General features: G+C 36.8%; 1 long non-coding RNA gene across 1 annotated transcript in view; it reads right to left on the minus strand.

Annotated features, from left to right (window-relative positions):
- Positions 1-3,992: 3,992 nt before the first annotated feature.
- The window catches only part of LOC128648781 (uncharacterized), a 98,455-nt gene continuing 74,558 nt past the window's right edge, over positions 3,993-27,889 (minus strand). Inside the window, exon 3 of the long non-coding RNA XR_008400625.1 lies at positions 3,993-4,067. This is a non-coding gene — a long non-coding RNA (uncharacterized LOC128648781). The remainder of the gene's footprint in view (positions 4,068-27,889) is intronic.

Here is a 27,889-nt window from a genome sequence, read left to right on the forward strand (position 1 = left end):
GCCCAAAGGGGAATACGATACCAAATGACGCCTTCAGAAAGTCTTTTCTAAGAATCAGAGCTCCTCTCACATGCGACTGCATGCCATGCCTCTCAAAAACAAGTGCGCCACACCGGCGCGAAAATGAGGCTCTGCTTATGCTTTGGGAAAGCCCCAGAAAAATAAGGTGTCTAATACAGTGCCTGCCGATATTATAATATCAATAAACCCAGATAAAATGATTCCTCAAAGCTAAATATGTTTTAAAACTGAATCGATTTAGCCCAGAAAAGTCTACAATCTTAATAAGCCCTTGAGAAGCCCTTATTAACCATCGTAATAAACATGGCTTACCGGATCCCATAGGGAAAAATGACAGCTTCCAGCATTACATCGTCTTGTTAGAATGTGTCATACCTCAAGCAGCAAGAGACTGCACACTGTTCCCCCAACTGAAGTTAATAGCTCTCAACAGTCCTGTGTGGAACAGCCATGGATTTTAGTTACGGTGCTAAAATCATTTTCCTCATATAAACAGAAATCTTCATCTCTTTTCTGTTTCTGAGTAAATAGTACATACCAGCACTATTTTAAAATAACAAACTCTTGATTGAATAATAAAAACTACAGTTAAACACTAAAAAACTCTAAGCCATCTCCGTGGAGATGTTGCCTGTACAACGGCAAAGAGAATGACTGGGGTAGGCGGAGCCTAGGAGGGATCATGTGACCAGCTTTGCTGGGCTCTTTGCCATTTCCTGTTGGGGAAGAGAATATCCCACAAGTAAGGATGACGCCGTGGACCGGACACACCTATGTTGGAGAAAACATGAACTAACACCCTCTAGTGGTGAAAAACCTGTTAAAATGCATTCTTAAGAGGCGGCTTTCAAGGTCTAAGAAATAAGCATATGCACCTCCTAGGTTAAGCTTTCAACTAAGAATACCAAGAGAACAAAGAAAAATTGGTGATAAAAGTAAATAGGAAAATTGTTTAAAATTACATGCCCTTTCTGAATCATGAAAGTTTTTTTTGGACTAGACTGTCCCTTTAATAGATTTAATGATCCCACTGCCAGAAGAGATTATGTGTAACAGACAGCAGTTTTACAGTTTCATCATTGCTGTTTTCAGTAAATTTTAACACCTACACAACAGATTGTGTTACGGTTTATTCTGCTATAACTTTGCTGACAGGGGGACCTCAAATTTGTGATTATCATTTATTTCAGTATTATAGTTAATAACTGAATATATTGGGGTCCCTTTTCTAGTGCTAAATGTAATTTACATGATGATCCCCATTACTCCTTTTCTGTTCTCCATATGTCAAGGAAAGCACCCAGAGGAGGTTGTGTAAACTATAATATTTTATTTAGAATAAGATGTAATTAGAAACCAGTGGTAAACCAAAGTTTCATTTATCCACTTATGTATTATTGCTTTGTATATCATTGTTTGCGTATCACATCTCTAAGAATTATGATCATTTTTGGTGGTTTTTAAAGGTTCTTGAGATAACACTCAATTGTGATAAAGTTGTGGTTAACTAACCAGAGGTAGCAAAAAAACACAGCAGGACTTTACGGCACACATCAACCAATAATATTCTTCTTTGTAACTTGCGGGTTTTACAATGATTTCTTCTGGATGGGTTTGCATTAAAGACATTATTTGGATTTGCATGAAAAAATATATATATACGTATATTTAATACCAAAGATTATCTTATATGTTTAAACTGTATACAAGGTTCGTGCAAACCACTTGTAATGAAATTCAAAATCATCTGCTTTATAGCTGGTTTTCCTTGTTGAATTATTGAGCTCCTAAATCTGTGGTAAAATATATTTAATTTACTAGTTAATTTGTTGAACTCCTGAATGAGGCAAATTCTGTGGAAAAATAAAATTAAACCAATTTTTTTTTTCTTTCATGAGTGAGTATACATTTTTAATTACATTTCCAATTTTATTCTATTATCAATTTTGCTTCATTCTCTTGGTATCCTTTATTGAAGAAGTAATGCACTAATGAGAGCTAGCTGAACACATCTGTAAGCCAATGATCAGAGGAATATATGTGCAGCTACCAATCAGCAGCTAACTTCCAGCTCCTGAGCCTATTAAGATATGCTTTTCAACAAAGGCTACCAGGAGAACAAAGCAAATTAGATAGAACAAGTAAATTGGAAAGTTGATTAAAATGGACTGTTATATCTGAATCATCAAAGAAAATCTTTGGGTTTTATGTCCCTTTAGTTTGCTTTTAAAAAAAATTGTGTAATTTACAGTAACTACTGTAAATTTTGTTGATTTTCTATATGAAATTTTGTTGGTTCCTTAGTCTCCCTTATTTTTTGTAAAAAAGTTTGTAATCCGTCCTAGACATAATAAAAGGTGATAATAGTGCCAGTAAATGGAAGCCCTTCTTGTCATATTTTGTTTGAACACTAGATGGTGTGGTGTGCTTTGATTTGATGTATAATATTCACTAATAGAAACTTTAGAATCTGAAACATTTTTTTTATTTTGTTGTACTGAGTCAAACTTTAATAAATGTTTCTATGAAAATCTGAGGGTGGAACTTTTCTTTTTAAATATCTTTCAGGGAGTTGACAAGCCTCAGTGTCCGTACATCTACAACACGTGTTTTATACACTCAGTTTATCAATCATGGAACAATAAAAGGTTGAATCAGCCATACAAAGAATCAAACCTGCAACTCAGAGTTTTGAAGTGGTTCTGAGGTTCTTGTTGGCTCCACCTGTATGAGAATCCTCTAAATGCTAAACTGGAGAGGTGTATGTTTGTGCAACTGGCAATCAGTAACTTGTAATATACCATCACTCCAACTGACATTAAAATGGCTCCATCCAAAGTTTCTTGACTGGCTTTATCCTACTTTTATCAAAGTAACCCAAGAGATTCAATGAATAATATCAAAATGTTAAAACAACTAAGCCCAATACAGCTTATGTAAAGATGATAGACCTTATGTTTTGACCACTGAAGCTGGTGCAACGTCCAGGTTTTAGTTGATCTCTACAACAGATTTAATTTTGATTCCTTTAGACACCAGCATTGTTTTCATTATAGAGGTGGATGTTTCTGATACAGGTGCCACAGCTGCACTCTCTTGGTGACATGATTTCCCAGGCAAAATACCCTCTGAACCTTCTTTTTGATTCTGTTCTTGGGAAATTATGACCTATGTTCATAAGGCCATGAGAAATATTCTAAGCAGCTCCAGTCTTTTTGTTTTTTTGTATTTTTGCTTCATGCTATCTTTTATTTAAACCACTTAATTGATTTAAAAAGACCCCCAAGATGCTTTGCAAAACTTTCAAGCTTCCAGTAGTTTTATGACTGACTTACTTGGGAAATGCATGACAACGGAGATGTAGAAGCCATTATTGCAAATTTTGTACACAATAAATTGGAGAACAACTCACCATTACAAAATCAACCTTATTTTACGCCCTATATGAACCTTTTCAGCGTAAGCATTTCAGCTACATAGTTGTAATGGAGTCTAGACAGGCAAGTTATATTGCAACTAATATTTCAATTAAATCTATCTACCACAACATTACAACTGTTGAATTCACAAAGGCTTGTACTGGCCTCTCATCATGGTTGTGAGTTGCAAGACCAGCTTCATTCTAACCAATGAAAGAGCTTCTATCTCATTACAGTTCACCTCTCAATGCATAGAATGCGTTTTACTGTCAAGGATACCAGAATCACAAATACACCTACAAAACATTGCTAAACAAGCTAATTAAAATGAAAGATAAACCTTCTATAAAACAATTCGCTCTTACACATGCACACAAGAAAACTTGCAAACAGTGAAAGAAAAAACAAAATGAGGCAAAGGAGAGACGACCATAAGGAAAGATACTTCACGTGTGCAGTCAATCACATCTTTATAAATTCTCCATAAACAATGAGGTTTAGGTAACAAAAAATATAAAAAAAATAGACACACCTCTAAAACTCACTGGAATGCCCAAGTCAGCCACTCATTTGTGTCTATGCGGTTTCTGAGGCAGTTCTCATTTTATCCATCAAGACTACTTTACCCTAAAAATAAGTGACATGCAAAAATTTTTTAGTTGTGAACATTTACAAAACCATTTTTTCCCTGAGTTTTGTGAGATTACTACAACTACTTATTAAAAAAAATTGGTGAAATAATCTTTAATGAATTTCTAACCTAATCTCGCATTTACAACAAGGCTCCTCATTAGCTTAATAACTGTCCATGAATCTAGCTCAGTGGGATTGTGGGTCTCCGCCCCCCCCCCATATTTACATATGATAAACAAACATACACAGAAATAGACCAAAACCACTTACCACATTGCACAAGCACCTTATTTTATTTAAAAATGTGTACATATTTCTGTTTTTTCTTTCTTTTTATTTAATTGTGTTTTAAAAATAAATGACAAAGGAGGCTGATAGGAATAGTGATGTTGGCAGAGGGAGATACAGGCACTCAGAGAGGCAAAAGTCACTTAAAATTTGCCCAGAAGGACAGACAGACAGACAGATAAACAAGCAGAGAGAGATACAGACAGAAGGAATGAATGTGAGAGATAAATATAAGACAAAAAGTATTTACAAAAGGATACACCTAGAAGGGTTTTTATTAACTAATTTCTTTAATATTCTTTCACATAAGTTTTACATTTAATGGTATATAATAGGTTTAAAATACATGTATAATTTGTATTATAAATCTGTCTTATAAGAAGCTATATATTGTCATGTTAAATATCTTTTTTTATAAACATATGCACTAAATTAGAGGTTTTTATTGGCTAAATGATGAAAATATGTTTGCTTGAATACCCTTTTTATCTACATGACTCCTCTGTCACGAGGTTCCTTCTTTGTAATATTTTGTGTAAACTAATGATAATGAATCACATACAGAATGTGATCTGTATTTTAAAATATGCTGACAGCATTACAAGTAGCGTTATGATATGTATCTCACATGACAATGTGTGTATCTCACTCTCTGTCATGAAGTTCCTTATTTTCTATGCCGACTAAAAGAGAAATGTCCCATACATTTTATACTCTGCAATTGGTATAACAAAACACTGGAACCACATTAAGAGAAAACCATTTTTACAGTATTTGTCCCTGAGCACACCAAAAGCATACTCATTCACTAATCTGACTCTATTGTATAACAAATTGTATCATCTATACATTTTTGCAGGTGTAAGCAACTGGAATCTTGACCTTCCCTACATCACCTGGGAACAAATCACATGACCCTGCATTACAAACTTCCATCATCCAAAACAATAAAAAATAATGAAAATAATAAATGTTAAATATTTTAAGGCAAACGGAAAATGTAGCAATGGTATAGAAATAGAAATAAGCCATTTTTAACACACCATTCTATACAAGAATTTTGAGATAGCACATTTGTGTTATACGCTGCATCTCAAGGCCTGCCTGCTTTGAAAAAAATGCATATCTTAAACAAACCTTCCCAGTGATAAAATGTTTCTCATCTGCATTTGAACCTTTGCAAAATGTTTCAGAAGAATTTTATGCTGAATATTATTTTTTATTTATAAGCATCGCTTTATTACTATCAGTTATTTGCCAACAGATTTTGCAATGCTATAAACATAGCTTAAAATACAAGGTAACAATTATTGGAGACAAATGGCTAAGAGTCCCTTTTGCTTTTATAGTTTTTTGTTTTGTTTTTTGATTTTTAATAATTTTATTTAAGTCAGAAAAGAGGAATATTGACAAGTAAGTCTTCCCTTATGGTTAAATTAACATAGCAAAATATAAATCATGAGGACATCACAACTTATTACATCTCAATAAGATACTGAGATGACACTTAGCATCATAAGTTTCCAGATGTCCATGGAATAACTGTAAAACCTGTAGATGAGATAAGAGAACAAACTTTTTAAGTGGCACAATAACATCAGTTAACTGAATAAAAGAACTAAGTAAAATGGAAAGAAAAAAAAATACATTCACATAACTTTCAAGACCACATCCCTGCTCGTCAATAGAAATTCCAAGCTCTTTTTCTTTTCTTTTTTTCACTTTCCCTTTCCTTCTTCTTTTCTCCCTCTTCCCTTTCTCTCTCTCCCTCTCCTTCCCCTTTTAAAAGAAAAGCACAGGCATAGCTACATAATTAATTGGCGGGGGGATTCCAATTAGGTCAATATAAAGACATCCAATCAGCCCAAGTTAGCTCAAACAAGGTTATATTGTCAATAGTAACTAGGCTTATCTTTCTATGCTGTAAATATAATTCATGATGTTAAGTACTGTGGCCCAAGTTGGAGGAGTATTACTTTTCAATGATCTGGCAATAGCCAGTTTGACTATTGTTAATAAATATACACAAAAATAACCTTGGTGCTTAGGGAGGGATTGTGCACCTAAATGCAGTAGAGCTGCTTCTGGGGTTTTAGAGAGCTTAATGTGGAATTGGGATAAGGTGGATAAGCTAAAATCCCATAGGGTCTTTAATTTGGGGCAGGCCCATCAAATATGAATAGAATCCCCCACTAATCCACATTTTCTTCAGCATAAGGGTGACATAACATTATTTATTTTAAAGAGTCTAAGGGGAGTAAAATACCAGTGTGCTAAGATTTTATAATATGTTTCATATAAAGTAACGAAAGGAAGGGCATTCTTCGTTTTGGTGGTGGACTTTTGTCCCAAGATATGATCCCATGCAAGTAAGGGGCAGCTTAATTGGGTGGGATAGCACCCTCCATAAAGTTATAATGGAAAGATAAAGGTTTTTAGAGTCTCCCATCTGTGCACCAAATCGTCTTTTCTCTATTTGATTTGGGGGTCAAATACCCAAATATGCAGAAAATTCTGAAGACGAGTATATTCAAAAATTAAAAAAAGTATTGGTCTTGAGTGGTCAAATCTGAAACTATGGAGACAACAATTTGACACCACATTGGGGTGAGATTAAGGAAGGCCAACAAATAGGCCTAGGTAGACAGAAGAAGGATGTGGTGCTACACCTGGGAAATGTCTGATTCTATTCCACATACCAAAGCATTCCAATATTATGGTATTAGCTATTACTAGGTTCCTACAGTAATAAGGTGGGTCCCAGATTAGATCTACTAAAAATACCTCTCCACCTACAAGCCTGTTGTGTTATTACCCATTGAGAGATGTGTGAGCATAGCTGCTTCGTAATATCTGCAAACTGATGGGGAAGCAACTCCTCCACGTTAAAACTGGGTATTGTAGGTTCTATGTGCAATTCTTGAACCTCACCCCTGCCAAATATAATAAGTAGGTATCTAGGTAGGCGGATAGGGAGGCATCTAAAAGGGTAAGTAAGTTTTGGGAGAAAGCTAAATTTCAGTGCAGTAATACTGCCTAACCATGACATCATTGTGAAGTTTGATTTATTTCTAAGTTAAGACAAAAAAGGTTATACTTTGTTCCAAGACGATGCAGGCTCCAGTAAAGGTTAAAACATAGAAAATATATTCAAGTTAAGCATAAAAACACATGGCATCACAAAGACTTAGCTGAACTCAACATAGTAAGCAGCCAAAAAAGAAATGGCTATTTCTAAGTTGTCTTAGTTTATGTAGGAGTGTGGTATAGTTATAATGAATCACTTTAGAGATATTATTGGAGATAAACACTGGGTATAGTTATGTTGGAATTCCCATAGAAAAGTTAAGGTTTTAGGGTAATTTAACATATTTAAGGATAATTCTCCAAATTTTGTTAATATGTCAAGCAAATATCATCAGCAAATAGTGCAAATTTTGTGATTAGTATTGAAGAGTGTGGTGCCATCTTTTTTCTGGTTTATCCGAATACTTTCTTCTAAAGGCAAGGTCAAAAAATAGGGGTGACAAGGGGCATCCCTGCTGAATGCCATAAGAAATCGGAATGTTGATGAACAGAAGCCTAGCCCTTTTACATAGGCAGTAGGGGCAGAGTAAAGGGCTTTGATCGCCTGTTGCATTTCATAAGGACATTGAAAAGCCTCCTTTACCTCCCATAATTAGTCCCATCATATTCGGTCAAAGGCCATCTTAGCGTATAAAGAGATCACAGAGAAAGATATTTTGGCCCCTATTTATCAAAGGTCTTGCGGACCCGATCCGACAGTGCGGATCAGGTCCGCAATACCTTGCTAAATGCGGAGAGCAATACGCTCTCCACATTTAACATTGCACCAGCAGCTCACAAGAGCTGCTGGTGCAATGCCACCTCCTGCTGACTCGCGGCCAATCAGCCACCAGCAGGGAGGTGTCAATCAACCTGATCGTACTCGATCGTGGTTGATTTCCGGCGATTCCTATCCGCCTGCTCAGAGCAGGCGGACAGGGTTATGGAGCAGTGGTCTTTAGACCAGAAACGCGGCAATCAAGCTCCATATGGAGCTTGATAAATATGGGCCTTTAAAGTCTAGTAGACTCAAGGAAAATGTTAAGTAGGCACCTGGTATTATCTGAACCTTCTCTGTTAATAATATTATTATTATTTTTTTCTCTCTCTTCTCGCGCTCTTCTCACCCTCCCCCGTGGCTGCCCCCAATTTCTTTTGTTGTTCCATACCGGCTATTAATTTAGTCTATTATTATTATTAAGTACATTTAAGCCAGACAATGCGTTTCTCCAGGAAACCCACCTGAAATCGATTGAGATTCCAAAACTTAAAACTAAATGGGTTGGGGAGGTTATTGCCACCTCCTATGAGGCCAGAAGGAGAGGAGTTGCTGTTCTTTTTAATAAAAGATTAGATTATTGTATTGATAAAACAATATTAGACCCGGAAGGGCAATTTTTAATTTTAGAAATAACTATTAACAGAATTCAATATATCTTATGTAATGTATATGGACCTAATGAGGTGGATCAGGAATTTTGGCGGAAACTTACGGTTAAATTGCATGGTTATATAGGCAAAAATCTAATTGTAGCTGGTGACTTTAATCTAATTGTAGACTCTACATTGGATAGATCTAATAAAACATCAATATGTGTAAGAGATAGGAAAGTACGGATACTACAAAAGTTTCTTTTCCATTTGGGTTTAGTGGACATCTGGAGAGTTCATAATCCAGATATACGATTATATACCTGTATGTCCAAATCACACCGGTCATTGGCCAGAATAGATTATTTCCTTATATCTGAATCATTACTTAATTTATCCTGGGAAACAGGGATAGATGATATAGTCATATCAGATCACGCCGCCATATCCTTAAAATGTAACTCTAATCTGACAAGAACACGGAACAATCATATCTACTTCCCTAAGCACCTAATTAATAACGTTAATTTTCAAAAATGGTTAAATAACACATTTACAGAATTTTGCAATAATAATATAGACTACCGTGATAAAATAGAAGTATATTGGGAGTCGGCTAAAGGCGTTTTGTGCAGAGAGATCAAGTCGCACATGTGTTATCTAAAGAAAAAAAATAATCGTATTAAAATTCAATTAGCCAATCAGGTTAAAAATGCCTTTAGAGGGTATATAGCGAATCCAAATAACTTTCGCTGGAGTCTATATATTAAAGCCAAAACACAACTAAAACAGGATACTATTCAAGAAGATTTTAGAATTAAGGCTATATATGGTGGATATATGGGTAGATCCGCGAAATTTCTATCTAGAATTACCAAAGTTATCTCTAAAAACGCTATACCGGCAATCAGACAGGGTGCAGACAGATATACTAATCAAAGTGACATTGAGAAAATATTTTTTGATTATTTCACTAATTTATATAAAAACGAAAAGCCGAATTCCATCAATAAGGAGGATTTCTGGAATAAGATTCAGACTCCTCGATTTTCGCGGGCTATAATGGAAGAAATTAACGCCCCAATTACAGAGAATGAGATTGTGATGGCTATTAAAAATGCCAAATTGAATAAAGCAGCTGGACCAGACGCTTTACCTGCGGAATTTTATAAAATTCTGCAGTCTCAGATTGTACCCCTATTAAACAAGCTATTTAATTACTATTATTCTGATTGTACGACATGCTCTCCATATTTTGCTGCTGCTAACATTTCACTAATATTAAAGAAGGGCAAGGATCCCGAGCTGCCCGGCTCGTACAGACCTATCTCTGTATTAAATACCGATTATAAGCTGTTGTCAGCCATATTAGCGAACCGTCTTAAACCGCATATCGGTGAGGTAATTCACGAAAACCAATCAGGATTCATGCCTGGTCGGAATCCTACGAAAAATACTAGGAAAGTGTTGCTTCTCTTGGATACACTTTGGAATAAAAGCAGGTTTACGAGACATTTTTCAGTAATAGATAAAGCTATTCTTACGGTTGATGCGGAGAAGGCCTTCGACCGGGTGGCTTGGGATCATTTGTTTGTTTCTCTGGGAAAATTCGGGATGACAGGTCACTTTAATAACTTTATCCGGTTAATTTATAATTCGCCCTCATCTTCAATTATTATTAATAATATGGTCTCTAAATGATTTGTGTTACGGAGAGGGACCCGTCAGGGATGCCCACTCTCACATTTGTTATTTAATATCTCATTGGAACCCTTGGCAATATTGTTGCGGCAAGAATTGGAGGGTATTACAATAGCTGATCAGAAAATAATTCTTCTATTATATGCAGATGATCTTATATTATTTCTATCTGAGCTACAAAAATCCTTACCGATATTACAGGAAATCTTCTCTAAATTCGGTTCGTTTTCAGGCTATAGGGTAAATATGCTGAAATCAGAACTTCTCTGGATGGATAACAAGCCTCGAAATAGAATTTCCCATCCATTTACTGTAGTTTCCCAAATTACTTATTTGGGTCTTAAATTGACGACCAATCCTGATGATTGGTATAATTTAAACTTTATACCTTTTTCTCTATCAACTTGGGTAGCACTGATTAAGATGCTATTGTTCCCTAAATTTTTGTATATTATCCAAAATATTCCATTATTAATACATAAGGCCGACATTAGGAGGTTCAATACAGTTTGCTCGAAATTTTTATGGCAAAAATCTAAACCGCGTATAGCTTTCCAACGTCTTATGAATTTAAAATCAGCAGCTGGTTTAGTGTTTCCTAACATACAAGCTTATAATATAGTGATACTGGCAAGATTTGCTATAGATTGGATTACTAAGCAAGAACAAATTTCATCATATAATTGGGAATCTGCTCTGATTTCCCCATTCAATCTTATAGCTCTCATACATTGTCCTTTAACTGCCCTCCCTTCCAGTATCTTTTTTTTAAGTACCTTTAGGAACATTATTGCTGCGTGGCAGAAATTATGTAACGAGTTAGATCTTCCGGCGCACGTTTCTCAATTCTTACCCATTATAGGGAATCCAAATTTATTCCCGGACTTTCGAATAAGGTCTTTCAGAATTGGGGGACTAAAGATTTAAAGTTCTTGCGTCAAATAGTAGATACAGATGGATCACTTATTTTCTATGCAAATATAGCCTCAGAATTTGACCTACCTGCACGTGAATTTTTTGCGTACCTGCAAGTGAGACATTTTATTAATGAATTGATTCAAAAATATGGTTTGAATTGGTCCTTGGGTGAACTTAATAATACAGGGAGTGCAGAATTATTAGGCAAGTTGTATTTTTGAGGATTAATTTTATTATTGAACAACAACCATGTTCTCAATGAACCCAAAAAAACTCATTAATATCAAAGCTGAATAGTTTTGGAAGCAGTTTTTAGTTTCTTTTTAGTTATAGCTATTTTAGGGGGATATCTGTGTGTGCAGGTGACTATTACTATGCATAATTATTAGGCAACTTAACAAAAAACAAATATATACCCATTCAAATTATTTATTTTTACCAGTGAAACCAATATAACATCTCAACATTCACAAATATACATTTCTGACATTCAAAAACAAAACAAAAACAAATCAGTGACAATATAGCCACCTTTCTTTGCAAGGACACTCAAAAGCCTGCCATCCATGGATTCTGTCAGTGTTTTGATCTGTTCACCATCAACATTGCGTGCAGCAGCAACCACAGCCTCCCAGACACTGTTCAGAGAGGTGTACTGTTTTCCCTCCTTGTAAATCTCACATTTGATGATGGACCACAGGTTCTCAATGGGGTTCAGATCAGGTGAACAAGGAGGCCATGTCATTAGATTTTCTTCTTTTATACCCTTTCTTGCCAGCCACGCTGTGGAGTACTTGGACGCATGTGATGGAGCATTGTCCTGCATAAAAATCATGTTTTTCTTGAAGGATGCAGACTTCTTCCTGTACCACTGCTTGAAGAAGGTGTCTTCCAGAAACTGGCAGTAGGACTGGGAGTTGAGCTTGACTCCATCCTCAACCCAAAAAGGCCCCACAAGCTCATCTTTGATGATACCAGCCCAAACCAGTACTCCACCTCCACCTTGCTGGCGTCTGAGTCGGACTGGAGCTCTCTGCCCTTTACCAATCCAGCCACGGGCCCATCCATCTGGCCCATCAAGACTCACTCTCATTTCATCAGTCCATAAAACCTTAGAAAAATCAGTCTTGAGATATTTCTTGGCCCAGTCTTGACGTTTCAGCTTGTGTGTCTTGTTCAGTGGTGGTCGTCTTTCAGCCTTTCTTACCTTGGCCATGTCTCTGAGTATTGCACACCTTGTGCTTTTGGGCACTCCAGTGATGTTGCAGCTCTGAAATATGGCCAAACTGGTGGCAAGTGGCATCTTGGCAGCTGCACGCTTGACTTTTCTCAGTTCATGGGCAGTTATTTTGCGCCTTGGTTTTTCCACACGCTTCTTGCGACCCTGTTGACTATTTTGAATGAAACGCTTGATTGTTTAATGATCACGCTTCAGAAGCTTTGCAATTTTAAGAGTGCTGCATCCCTCTGCAAGATATCTCACTATTTTTAACTTTTCTGAGCCTGTCAAGTCCTTCTTTTGACCCATTTTGCCAAAGGAAAGGAAGTTGCCTAATAATTATGCACACCTGATATAGGGTGTTGATGTCATTAGACCACACCCCTTCTCATTACAGAGATGCACATCACCTAATATGCTTAATTGGTAGCAGGCTTTCGAGCCTATACAGCTTGGAGTAAGACAACATGCATAAAGAGGATGATGTGGTCAAAATACTCATTTGCCTAATAATTCTGCACACAGTGTAGAATTAATAGCTACCGGGCAGGGCTATATAAAATTTCCCCTTTGTACACATTATACATCCAAAAGACTTCAGATATGCAGATTAAGGATATGGCGACAAAATGGTCTAACAAATTTCCAAATATTCAAGAACATACTATAACAGATAGCTTCAAAATTATAGAACAGTCTTGGGTATCAACTTACCGGGGTGAGTCTCAAATTAACATCAGTCTTCGGAGTTATCTTACGCCTGAAATTATATCTAGGTGGTACAAAACTTCAGTACATTGCACCAGATGTAGTTTACCTTATGCTGATCTATTTCATTGTTTTTGGGGATGTCCTAAAGTTACTCAGTTTTGGTATAAAGTTACGTTTTGGATGAATGCGAAGCTGCATCTTGACCATTCAATTAAACCTATTGAGGTATTTTTTCTGACGAAGTATCAGGGGGTGCAGAAGAACTTTAAACTTATCAATACAATTATACTAATAGGCCGTACTTTGATCCTTAAAACTTGGAAGGATAGAGCAGCCCCTAATTTTTCCCATCTTAAAAATAGTTTACTCACACAATGTATGATAGAGCAAATTATGTTAGACTATGTATACGTTCTCTACAAATCTCTGTTCAGAAAATACTAGTGAAGCCACTATTGAAATTGGCTTATGTACAAACTAATATATACACTGGTCATTTCCCTAGACACTGGTTGGACGAGAGTGCTGAGGGACAGCTGGGGGTGAGATAGAGCGCACAAAGACAGAGTATCTTTTTTTTTTTTTCTCTCTCTTTTTATTATGTAGCATAACTATGCAAGTAACACATCGATTAGAAATATATAATTTAAAGTTAAAATGGAAAATTGGAATATTTTCATATAGTATTATAGGGTTTTCCTCCTCTATGTTTGATTCATTAATAAAGGGTTTAAAAGTATGTATGTTGGTATGCAATGGAAAATAGTAAGGAGTTAGGAATGCAAAGTCAAAAGATAAAAATTCCAACAGGGTGAATATAGTTTAGTTTGCTGAGATACTATCAAATGTATTTATATGCAGGTCAACTATTTCTGAATTTATTGTATGATTTGATGCCCTGCGTGGCATAAAAACAAAGAATATGTCTGTGTTCTTGCTTATTTGCATTTATGTTGTAATGTTCTACCCTGCTGGTATACAAATAAAATAAATATTTAAAAAAAAAAAAAAGAATATTATTATATTATTATTATTATTATTATACTTTATTTATGAAGCGCCAATATATTCTGCAGAGCTGTCCATGGATACAATTCATTTAAATAAAACAATACAAGACTTGTAAGAGACAGGACAAAATTTACAAACACAGGAGGTGAGGACTGCAAGATTTGGAAAGATGTTAATACAGAGTTAGATGAGGAAAATGTTAGGTAAGTGAAGTTAATTTATTATTGAGTTGGGTGGTAGGCTTCCCTGAACAGAAAAGTCTTCAGGGAACATTTAAAGGAAGACAGATTAGGGCAAAGCCTGACAGCACGAGGGAAAGTGTTCCAGAGGGTAGGTGCTGCACGTCAGAACTCCTGCAGTCTAGCATGAGAGGAGGTGATAGTTGCAGATGCAAGGAGCAGGTCATTGTTGGATCTTAGTGAACAGGCTGGAGTATACTTGTGTATTAGAGAGGATAGGTAGAGGGGAGCAGCATTGGTGAGAGCTTTGTATGTAAGGGTGAGAATTTTGAATTTAATTCTGCTGTGAATCGGGAGCCAATGAAGGGACTTGCAGAGAAGTGCAGCAGATACAGATCGACGGGAAAGGTGGATCTGCCTTTCCCACTTGGTCTGAACAGACCAAAAAGGGTAAGAGGAGAGCTATATGGTTAGCTAATATTTATAAAATATATCTTAATATCCACATTGATTAACAAAATGGACCTCTAGTTCTCACAAAAATCAGGGTCTTTCCCAGGTTTAGGGATGGTGAATATAGAGGCCCGCAAAAACTCCCTAGCAAAAGAGCCGCTCTCACAAGCATTGTGAAAAAAAACAGGTGAGAGTTCAGAATTTTAAGTCTTGTAGAATATGGTGTTAAAGTCATCTGTCCCTGGGGCTTTAAGTGGTTTAAGCTTCTTAATTACAGAGGTAAACTCATCAAGCAAAATAGGAGTAGTTAGGGATTCTCGTTGATCAGAATTAAGAGAAGGTAATTTCAGGGATTTAATTAATGACTGCACGTGTGGTCTAGGCACAACTGCCGTTGAGGCTGTCTTTTCAATATTATAAAAGAGATTTATAGTAGTCTGCAAACCTTTTGCCAATAAGCTTGGGGGTTACGTAAAATGTGACCTTTGTGTTTAATTTGGTGGATTCGTGTAACACTAGTACGGTATCTTAATTTATTAGCAGGCATAGTATTAGCAGGGCCTCATCCTTGTCTTAGGATTTATTTCCTACACTCTATAAATAAGAACAATAATATCAAACAAAACATGATCCATCTTGAGATCTGACCATTTCATAGATTTTGTTTTAATTATGTCCTAAGTGTAGGATAGTAAACTGTTGTGAAATTAACCTGTCTCAGGGGGATTATGTGGACCTAATATCTAAAAATAAATTAGCCTATAGAGTTTTTTTAATGCATTTGAATAGTTTAGATTTAGAAATGTAAACATCAAAAAGAAAGAAAGCACTAGCAATTTAATAATTGCATGCTAAAGTTTGACTCATATAAAGACCATCGACCAGCCCACAAAGGGGAGGGGTAAAACACTGTATGTTGATCATGTGAAGGATCGTCTATCATTCGGACATCAGCATTCTAAACTGGTGTGCCTCTCACTATCAGCAGTGAGATGGAGATACAGACGTTGAAGGAGGAATAGGGGATTCTGGAGATTAACCCTTGTGTCAGCAGTGCTGTGGAAAGTGTGAGAGACCCACTGGGGTGTGGTAATCCAGACCAAGGAGGCACTTAGTCGATTGTAACTGTTTAGGATGAAAACTTGTTTTCCACCTGTGGTTGATTGGTATCTAGCACGCTAGTGACTTATAATCAAATAATTGTCTAGAGCGCAGGGGCGTATTTTGGCCTAGGCAAACAAGGTACTTGCCTAGGGCAACAGATTAGGAGGGGGGCGCACTTTTTGTGGCTATATTTGTAAGAAGCAAACAGCTATTTTACAAGTATTATACAGGTATATATTGGGAGGTTTTTCTCAGAGAGCTTACAAGAAATCTGTATTTGGGGTTATGTATTTTGCAGCAATATATAGGTGTGAGTGTGTATGTCTATGTCTGCATATGTGTATATATGTGTATATATATGTATATATATATATATATATATGTATGTGTGTGAACATGCACATTTGTATGTGTATAACTCTGTGAGCGTACAGTATGTGTCTGCGACTGTGTGTGTGTGTATGTATGTGAACATTTATTTTGGTAATGCCATAAAAAAAAATTCACATTACTCCCTGACCATAAAATATTATGGCCAAAAAAGGCCTAAAACCTTAGGGGGGGGGGCGCAGAATTATGAGTGCCTAGGGCATCACAAAACCTAAATAAGCCACTGCTAGAGCGTCAATTGTTACACTAAGATTGCAGACAGTTTGCAGAAGAATGGACACTATTTGCTACAGATAAACTTTGGTGCCTTCTAATATATGTGTTTTTTTTCTGGAGGGTGTTAATAACACATAGGGGATTTATCAAAGTCTGGTGCACATAATACACTGTAGTATATCATGTGAGTCAGACTTCGCTGAATTTAACATTGCACAAGCTTGTGCAATGCTGCCCCCTGCAGATTCATGGCCAATCGGCTGCTAGCAGGGGGTGTTAATCAACCCGATTGTATGCAATCGGGCAGATTTATGTCCGCAGCCTCAGAGGTGGGGGACGAGTTAAGGAGGTCTTAAGACTGCTGCTTCTTAACTCATGTTTCCGGCAAGCCTGAAGGCTTGTGTGGAAACAGGGGTATTCAGGGCCATTTGGCCCCTAAGTATCCGGACTGTATATACTATACATATATAAGGGTACCTGTTGGCAAATGAGATAGGATTTTACTTCTGATAGGTGTTTGCCTTGTATATTTTTTCTTATGGTGGCCAAATGTATGTCCTCAGTTTGTTTTTAATGCATAATTTTATGTGCTGTTTTTTATGTGATGATTGTGAAAACTGTGATATAGTTTTCTAATTGAATAATAGAAGGTGAAAATGTTGTGCTGTCACACATTAGCTTGCAATTCTTGTATTGCTAGATCTAGCTTTCTATTTCATGTTTCTATATTATTGTTTGTGACTGCTTGCACCATTTCCATGTACACATTGGAGTAGACTGCTCCCATCTTTTGTGGTTTTTACTTAGTATTTAAAAAACAACAATGACCCATTCAGGCCTAGATTAATAGTGCAGCACTTATTGTGAGTAGTAGCACAAACTACATTGCAAGGTTGCAATAATTTTATTGCTAGAAACTGTATAACAAATTGGGTGTTAAAAAAACCATATGGGGGCGGAGCTAACAGCCGAAGCAGCCAGACATGCCTTAACTGAGCTCCTAATGTTTGATCACTAATATATATATTTCGGGCACGTTTGGCATTAATCTATTCCTTTATCTTTCTCCTAATATACAATAGAATAGAGGCTACATGTGCTGAGACATTGATACAGGTCAATCCCTGCAATAACTGTCCAAAGGCCTACTAATTACTGAGACCGCACCACGAGGTAGGCCAACATCCCTGGGGATATCCACGCATTCTCTCTCCTGTCAGAGATACAACTCCTTCATTACCACTATCACCTTAATCTCTAAATGGAGGAACAAGTAATCTCAGCGCTGCAAACACTTATGCGCTCTCTGGACTCGCATCAGCAAGGGCTTGTCGCAGAATTGAGGGCTGCTATGAGCCCACTTCAACCTGCAGTGCTGTCAGAGGAGGTAGCCGGCTTGGGGGAACCGGACTCGTCGCAGCATACAAAAGATCCACCCCGAGCCTCAAAAGAGAATCGTCAGACAGGCCTGATAGATACAGGAAGCCCCAGCTTGGAAATGGCAGAGCTGACAGGCATTGGTAAACGGAATAATGCCTCACAACCTTTCTACACATTCTCAGGATAAGAGCGGCACCCCGGCTCACAGAAAGTATATGGCTTACGGCTGATGGCCAGCGATCCCTTCTACAGTGTGTATGCTGGAGCTCTATGCATTGCGGCAGTGGAACCTGGCGATAAGTGGAGCGCAACATATTTAGGACATATCACAGTTCACAAGGCTACGTACAGCAAGTTCTTTGGAGAAAGCACCTCAGCGCAAATCACCCCCCACTGTGTTAAGAGCTGGTGCGACATACCTCAGCAGCCCACCAAAGTCACCATCTGGTACGGGAGACTTCACCAGGCACATAGTTTTCACCCCAAGGCCCTGCCTGCAAAAAAGTTGATCCCTTCTCCCCTATCTGTGCCAACGATCTGGGACCCAGGGAGTAAAATAGAAGCTGATCACTGAACTGGTCTTGCCTTTGCGGGAGATGGAACACAGGTCAGCAGACTATTTTAATCAGGACTCTGCCACCTACCCAGAGACACAGACATAGGCTCTAGCTGTATTATAGAACCATATTATCACTCTGACACTATTCTCAATTGCTTACTCAATACCTAGAATGGATTAAACGCCACCATCTATACCTATAAAACTCTGGGCCTTAGTTGGTTCATTAATGACTGTTTCCTGTTTATATGATTCATCCTTGTAGGCTGTGGGCTCAGCAACTTGAGAATTAATGCATAGTTGTGATTCTTTGCAAGGCTTTGTATTATCTTGTATACAGTAACATTGTTGGGATACACTATTACTGCACTGTTAGCTTACTCCTAGTTCATATGGGATAGAGATGTCTTAGTTTTATAGATAGGATTTGTATGCCCCTCTCATATTAACTGCAACATATTGTTAAACTGAAATATTGTACTTTAATTGAAAAGAATCTTGAATCTTGGATGTAAAAACAGTGTTAAATGGAACCTACACTATGTTTATAGACACTATATTATGATGACTATGACTTTACCCTGGTCATTGAAGCTATGGTACTTAAACAAATTAACATGAGGACACTAACTATTATTCTGCAGACTAGGATTTGCTTTAGAATTCCTCTCATGTTCACTACATAAGCTTTCTCCTTAGTTGTCCCCTACTTCAGAGCTAATCATAAAAAAAAAGTATATCTTAATAAAAAAGCTCCATCACTTACCCTATATTAGAGAGCCCCCTGTCACTGACTATAGCCCCCATTTTAGATATTAGACATCCCCCCAGAGTTGCATGTAGCATAGATTAACAAGATGCTAGTTTGTGCTCTAGTATTATCTAATAACTAATAATTACACTTAGCTAGCCCCCACTCAGATAATACAGATATCCTTAGCCCCAGACCCAGCACAAACCATTTGTCTTCATAATATCTCTCCTAGCTGAGTTTCACTAACCCCTTACTTCTCTATACGTTCCCTTAGCCACAGATAACATGTATTTCTAAATAGGAGCCCAACCTCCCCCCCCCCCCCATTCCTCCTGTTCTTTCCTTTTTCTCATCTTCTCTTCTCCCCTCCCTTCTCATCTCTTTAAAGCAGCACTGGCCTGCTGACTTTTCCCACCTCACTTTCCTAAGTACTAGGTCCAAAAGTGACCACTCTTCATATTAATTTCCTCTACCAGTGTTCATCAGCTCCGTTGGGTTCAAAAGTAACCCTTTGTTTTCATGGAGGAATTCATTCCAGAATTTAAACTAATATAAAATAGAGGTTCAAGACGTCTAACCATTTATATTCAATGTATTACTCTTGATGTGATCATTTTATATCTGTTTGTTGTACAAGAAGATATCTATATCTCATGGTATTTCGCTTCTGTTGTATCACCTTCATAACCTCAATAAAAAATATATTTAAAAAAAAAAAAAAAAAACATATTGCATATACTGTATATATCTATACTTTCAATGATAAGCAACGAGCAGAAGCTAGCGCTCGTATTACAAGTTGAAGTAAGCATTGTGCTCGAGCAATAATTAAACTAACTCTGGAAATGTTAACCAAAGAGAAACAAGATGGTAAAGTAATTGTGACTGCTCATCCAGGACTTGATAACCCACAAAACTGGCCTCTTAGGTTTTATCTCCACACCATTTCAACATGTTTTAGCAAGAAACATTGATTTTGTGCTAGACAAAACACACTGGATGCCATCTTACCCATAATGTGCCATCAAATATTTAATTTACAAGTTTTGGAACTGAAAAGGTTCATTTTACACGTAAATTGTTATTGTCATTTCATACTTACAAAGGTATCAAAGGTAATAAGGCCAATATGTTACCACTTAAAATTCTCTCTTCAAATCCTTTTAAATAATGTTCTTGAAATATGTATACGTCAGTTAGAGACTAATAAGAATCCTAAAAAATGCAGTGTTTTCAAGAGAATTCAATCTAAAGCCTTGAATAACGTCAGCTTTCTATTTGAATCAACCACTTCTATTAACAAAACATCTAATTAACATGCAAAGCTTACTGGAGATCGAATGCATTAAAAACCTTTTTAACAAACATGCAGAGACACTAGGGCATTGTCTTGCGTTGGCATAGAATGCAGTGAATTTGTAGTATGGTCATCTGAGAGTAATTCTTTTAAGGCCCAGCAGACTATAAATTTGAAAGCTGGCATGTCCTGTTTAAGTAGTTAGTACCTGAATGTTTTATTAGTAGTAAAATGAATATTTAGGTTGCTCTGACAAAAACTTGCGACCTATTGAGTATGAATTTAAAAACAGATATGTTTAAATAGCAGCACTTAACAAATCTGAAAGTAAAATGTATTTGCAACACACCTCCAAAAAATCTGAAACTAACAATGTACATTGCAAAATTTGCAAATGGTTTGCTACAATTTTTAAACAATAATCAAATTATTATTACATCCTATAAACTGGTTATGTGCAGTAAACTGGAAGTCAAAATGTGCTGCATTGTGTAAAACAACAAAAATATATTTTAGATTAAGAATGAATATAAAATAAAGTGCAGAAGTGCATATTACCTGAGTATTTCTATGCTTGTGTGTTTGGCCATTCTACAATCATACCATTCTGTATGCACAAAACAGCCAGTTTAGTTAGGCAAAAGCATTTGCGTAATTAGAATTATTGTTCAGGGATTTCCTGTTGCACTGACACAAAATAATTAACTGTCAATTTTCAGTCTTCGCTTTAGTTTTTTTTTTTTTAGTTTTTTGTTTGGGTTCTAATGCTTATAGCACTAGTAGACTAAAATCATTCGTTAATAAAAAAATAATAATAATCTAGTGTAGACATAGGGGCATATTTATCAAAGAGTCAACTAAAAATAAGCTTGAATTTTGCATTGTATTTGTCGTGAGATTGATCCGCCGTAATTATCAAAGCATCAAGATTGTCAAATGTTGAAATTCGTGACGTAATATACGCTTCTGCGATCTCAATCCGACGCAGATCGATGCTTGCGTCATTGCAGATGTTTCTAATTCAGATTTGACTCTATTTGAACCTTTTCCAAATTTATCAAACATTTAACAGGTACACTCGTGTCTATTCCGACGTAGCATACCTAGTTTTCAATCCGCCACCCTTGAGGCCGTGGATGCCATAGAAATCAATGGGAGTCTGAAAACACAGAAAGCTTATGTTCGATGCTGCAAGAGAATTAAGTATATTAAATAATAAAAGTAGATTAGAAACTCAATTACAATTGTATACCCTTTTTAAATCAAACAAAATCTCCACATGTGGTGCACTAGTAGATATAGGGATACAAATGAAAAATACATAACTACGTATGGATTATGTTACAAATGTGTCTCTTATTACAAAGCAAGGAACAATATTATTTCTCCAAATTTTTTGAAAAGTTTTGCCCCAAACTTGTCGCACTAATAGACATAGAGATAAAAATGAAATAAATACACAACATAATATAGCTAACTTCCTTTTTATTTTTTGCGAAAAATCTATGTGCACCATGTTTAAGCCATGTAATACAAGTCACACTTTCCACTTCGCACCAATTTTGATGCAACACTTTTCGCACCAATTATGACGCAAACTCCTAGACAACCCACACACATGATTTATGACATCAGTCAATCTGATTCAAATATACATTTTAAACTATCACTAAAGAATCAAATTGCTCGATACTTGTGTCATTGATCACTCATCAGAACTTGTAAGTGCCATTTGTTACATTGTGTATTATACTTTGAAAGTATGTATATGTGAAATTAGTATTAAAGATAAACATTGATGCTGACATTAGGACACATAGTGTAATATTTTAGACAATGATTTTAAAATTCGAATTGATTCAATATAATATTAAACTGATAGCTCAAAGGGATAGCCCACCTAACATTAAACTGTCATGATTCAGATACAGCAGAAATTAAAATCACCTCTTTACTGTCATGCTATTTTTAGTGTATTTCTTCCTTCTCTTGAATTTCTTTTTCAGTAAGAAATGTCACCTTATATGCCAGTCCAGTTTATAACACCTGTGTAGGGGTGGTTTTTAAAACTAGATTGCAATCAGGAGGGGTTACACAGGTACAGAGAGAAAACTGGCCCAGCTCTTAAAATATCCATTGATTGAAAATAAATATATATGATACCCTGATGACATGCTATATTTGCAATTATTCATGATCAGAATAATAATAAATTACACTATATACATATAATGGTATAAATAAACACAGAGATATGACAGACAACATTGTTTAGAACAAAAAAATGGAATGTAGGGACATATAAATATGTTTACAAAAGATTTCTGACATAACACACAAATATATATATATATATATATATATATATATATATATATATATATATATATATATATTTCTTTCATGTAATTAGCAAGAGTCCATGAGCTAGTGACGTATGGGATATACATTCCTACCAGGAGGGGCAAAGTTTCCCAAAACTCAAAATGCCTAAAAATACACCCATCACCACACCCACAAATCAGTTTTACAAACTTTGCCTCCTATGGAGGTGGTGAAGTAAGTTTGTGCTAGATTCTACGTTGATATGCGCTCCGCAGCAGGTTGGAGCCCGGTTTTCCTCTCAGCGTGCAGTGAATGTCAGAGGGATGTGAGGAGAGTATTGCCTATTTGAATTCAATGATCTCCTTCTACGGGGTCTATTTCATAGGTTCTCTGTTATCGGTCGTAGAGATTCATCTCTTACCTCCCTTTTCAGATCGACGATATACTCTTATATATATACCATTACCTCTGCTGATTTTCGTTTCAGAACTGGTTTGGCTTTCTACAACATGTAGATGAGTGTCCTGGGGTAAGTAAGTCTTATTTTCTGTGACACTCTAAGCTATGGTTGGGCACTTTTTTATAAAGTTCTAAATATATGTATTCAAACATTTATTTGCCTTGACTCAGGATGTTCAACATTCCTTATTTTCAGACAGTCAGTTTCATATTTGGGATAATGCATTTGAATAAAACAATTTTTTTCTTACCTTAAAATTTGACTTTTCCCTGTGGGATGTTCTTTTGTGCCAAAAATGTTGGCGTTCTGGATGTGGCGTCATTTTTGGCGCCAAAAGCATTTAGGCGCCAAATAATGTGGGCGTCTTATTTGGCGCTAAAAAAATATGGGCGTCACTTTTGTCTCCACATTATTTAAGTCTCATTTTTTATTGCTTCTGGTTGCTAGAAGCTTGTTCACTGGCATTTTTTTCCCATTCCTGAAACTGTCATTTAAGGAATTTGATCAATTTTGCTTTATATGTTGTTTTTTCTATTACATATTGCAAGATGTCCCATGTTGAAGCTGAGTCAGAAGATACTTCTGGAAAATCGCTGCCTGGTGCTGGAGCTACCAAAGCTAAGTGTATCTGCTGTAAACTTTTGGTAGCTGTTCCTCCAGCTGTTGTTTGTATTGAATGTCATGACAAACTTGTTAATGCAGATAATATTTCCTTTAGTAAAGTTACATTACCTGTTGCTGTTCCATCAACATCTAATATTCAGAGTGTTCCTGATAACATAAGAGATTTTGTTTCTAAATCCATTAAGAAGGCTATGTCTGTTATTCCTCCTTCTAGTAAACGTAAAAAGTCTTTTAAAACTTCTCATTTTTCAGATGAATTTTTAAATGAACATCATCATTCTGATTCTGATAATGGTTCTTCTGGTTCAGAGGATTCTGTCTCAGAGGTTGATGCTGATAAATCTTCATATTTATTTAAAATGGAATTTATTCGTTCTTTACTTAAAGAAGTCCTAATTGCATTAGAAATTGAGGATTCTGGTCCTCTTGATACTAAATCTAAACGTTTAGATAAGGTTTTTAAATCTCCTGTAGTTATTCCAGAAGTTTTTCCTGTTCCTGGTGCTATTTCTGAAGTAATTTCCAGGGAATGGAATAATTTGGGTAATTCATTTACTCCTTCTAAACGTTTTAAGCAATTATATCCTGTGCCATCTGACAGATTAGAATTTTGGGACAAAATCCCTAAGGTTGATGGGGCTGTCTCTACTCTTGCTAAGCGTACTACCATTCCTACGGCAGATGGTACTTCCTTTAAGGATCCTTTAGATAGGAAAATTGAATCCTTTCTAAGAAAAGCTTACTTGTGTTCAGGTAATCTTCTTAGACCTGCTATATCTTTGGCGGATGTTGCTGCAGCTTCAACTTTTTGGTTGGAAGCTTTAGCGCAACAAGTAACAGATCATAATTCTCATAGCATTATTATTCTTCTTCAACATGCTAATCATTTTATTTGTGATGCCATCTTTGATATCATTAGAGTTGATGTCAGGTATATGTCTCTAGCTATTTTAGCTAGAAGAGCTTTATGGCTTAAAACTTGGAATGCTGATATGTCTTCTAAGTCTACTCTGCTTTCCCTTTCTTTCCAGGGTAATAAATTATTTGGTTCTCAGTTGGATTCTATTATCTCAACTGTTACTGGAGGGAAAGGAACTTTTTAACCACAGGATAAAAAATCTAAAGGTAAATTTAGGTCTAATAATCATTTTCTTTCCTTTCGTCACAACAAGGAACAAAAGCCTGATCCTTCATCCTCAGGATCGGTATCAGTTTGGAAATTATCTCCAGTCTGGAATAAATCCAAGCCTTTTAGAAAATCAAAGCCAGCTCCTAAGTCCACATGAAGGTGCGGCCCTCATTCCAGCTCAGCTGGTAGGGGGCAGATTAAGTTTTTTCAAAGAAATTTGGATCAATTCCGTTCACAATCTTTGGATTCAGAATATTGTTTCAGAAGGGTACAGAATTGGCTTCAAGATAAGGCCTCCTGCAAAGAGATTTTTTCTTTCCCGTGTCCCAGTAAATCCAGCGAAGGCTCAAGCATTTCTGAAATGTGTTTCAGATCTAGAGTTGGCTGGAGTAATTATGCCAGTTCCAGTTCTGGAACAGGGGCTGGGGTTTTATTCAAATCTCTTCATTGTACCAAAGAAGGAGAATTCCTTCAGACCAGTTCTGGATCTAAAAATATTGAATCGTTATGTAAGGATACCAACATTCAAAATGGTAACTGTAAGGACTATCCTGCCTTTTGTTCAGCAAGGGCATTATATGTCTACAATAGATTTACAGGATGCATATCTGCATATTCCGATTCATCCAGATCACTATCAGTTTCTGAGATTCTCGTTCCTAGACAAGCATTACCAGTTTGTGGCTCTGCCATTTGGCCTAGCAACAGCTCCAAGAATTTTTACAAAGGTTCTCGGTGCCCTTCTGTCTGTAATCAGAGAACAGGGTATTGTGGTATTTCCTTATTTGGACGATATCTTGGTACTTGCTCAGTCTTCATATTTAGCAGAATCTCATACGAATCGACTTGTGTTGTTTCTTCAAGATCATGGTTGGAGGATCAATTTACTAAAAAGTTCATTGATTCCTCAGACAAGGGTAACCTTTTTGGGTTTCCAGATAGATTCAGTGTCCATGACTCTATCTTTGACAGACAAGAGACGTCTAAAATTGATATCAGCTTGTCGAAACCTTCAGTCACAATCATTCCCTTCGGTAGCCTTATGCATGGAAATTCTAGGTCTTATGACTGCTGCATCGGACGCGATCCCCTTTGCTCGTTTTCACATGCGACCTCTTCAGCTCTATATGCTGAACCAATGGTGCAGGGATTACACAAAGATATCTCAATTAATATCTTTGAAACCGATTGTACGACACTCTCTGATGTGGTGGACAGATCACCATTGTTTAGTTCAGGGGGCTTCTTTTGTTCTTCCGACCTGGACTGTAATCTCAACAGATGCAAGTCTTACAGGTTGGGGAGCTGTGTGGGGGTCTCTGACGGCACAAGGGGTTTGGGAATCTCAGGAGGTGAGATTACCGATCAATATTTTGGAACTCCATGCAATTTTCAGAGCTCTTCAGTCTTGGCCTCTTCTAAAGAGAGAGTCGTTCATTTGTTTTCAGACAGACAATGTCACAACTGTGGCATACATCAATCATCAAGTAGGGACTCACAGCCCTCTGGCTATGAAAGAAGTATCTCGAATTCTGGTTTGGGCGGAATCCAGCTCCTGTCTAGTTTCTGCGGTTCATATCCCAGGTATAGACAATTGGGAAGCAGATTATCTCAGTCGCCAAACGTTGCATCCGGGCGAATGGTCTCTTCACCCAGAGGTATTTCTTCAGATTGTCCAAATGTGGGGACTTCCAGAAATAGATCTGAGGGCCTCTCATCTAAACAAGAAACTTCCCAGGTATCTGTCCAGATCCAGGGATCCTCAAGCGGAAGCAGTGGATGCATTGTCACTTCCTTGGAAGTATCATCCTGCTTATATCTTTCCGCCTCTAGTTCTTCTTCCAAGAGTGATCTCCAAGATTCTGAAAGAATGCTCGTTTGTTCTGCTGGTAGCTCCAGCATGGCCTCACAGGTTTTGGTATGCGGATCTTGTCCGGATGGCCTCTTGCCAACCGTGGACTCTTCCGTTAAGACCAGACCTTCTGTCGCAAGGTCCTTTTTTTCCCATCAGGATCTCAAATCCTTAAATTTAAAGGTATGGAGATTGAACGCTTGATTCTTAGTCAAAGAGGTTTCTCTGACTCTGTGATTAATACTATGTTACAGGCTCGTAAATCTGTATCTAGGGAGATATATTATAGAGTCTGGAAGACTTATATTTCTTGGTGTCTTTCTCATCATTTTTCCTGGCATTCTTTTAGAATTCCGAGAATTTTACAGTTTCTTCAGGATGGTTTGGAGAAAGGTTTGTCTACAAGTTCCTTGAAAGGACAAATCTCTGCTCTTTCTGTTCTTATTCACAGAAAGATTGCTAATCTTCCTGATATTCATTGTTTTGTACAAGCTTTGGTTCGTATAAAACCTGTCATTAAGTCAATATCTCCTCCTTGGAGTTTGAATTTGGTTCTGGGGTCTCTTTAAGCTCCTCCGTTTGAACCTATGCATTCGTTGGACATTAAATTACTTTCTTGGAAAGTTTTGTTCCTTTTAGCCATCTATTCTGCCAGAAGAGTTTCTGAATTATCTGCTCTTTCTTGTGAGTCTCCTTTTCTGATTTTTCATCAGGATAAGGCGGTGTTGCGAACTTCTTTTGAATTTTTACCTAAGGTTGTGAATTCCAACAACATTAGTAGAGAAATTGTGGTTCCTTCATTATGTCAT

The sequence above is a fragment of the Bombina bombina genome, chromosome 2 (assembly GCF_027579735.1).
Source record: "Bombina bombina isolate aBomBom1 chromosome 2, aBomBom1.pri, whole genome shotgun sequence".
In the NCBI taxonomy this organism is placed as follows: domain Eukaryota; kingdom Metazoa; phylum Chordata; class Amphibia; order Anura; family Bombinatoridae; genus Bombina; species Bombina bombina.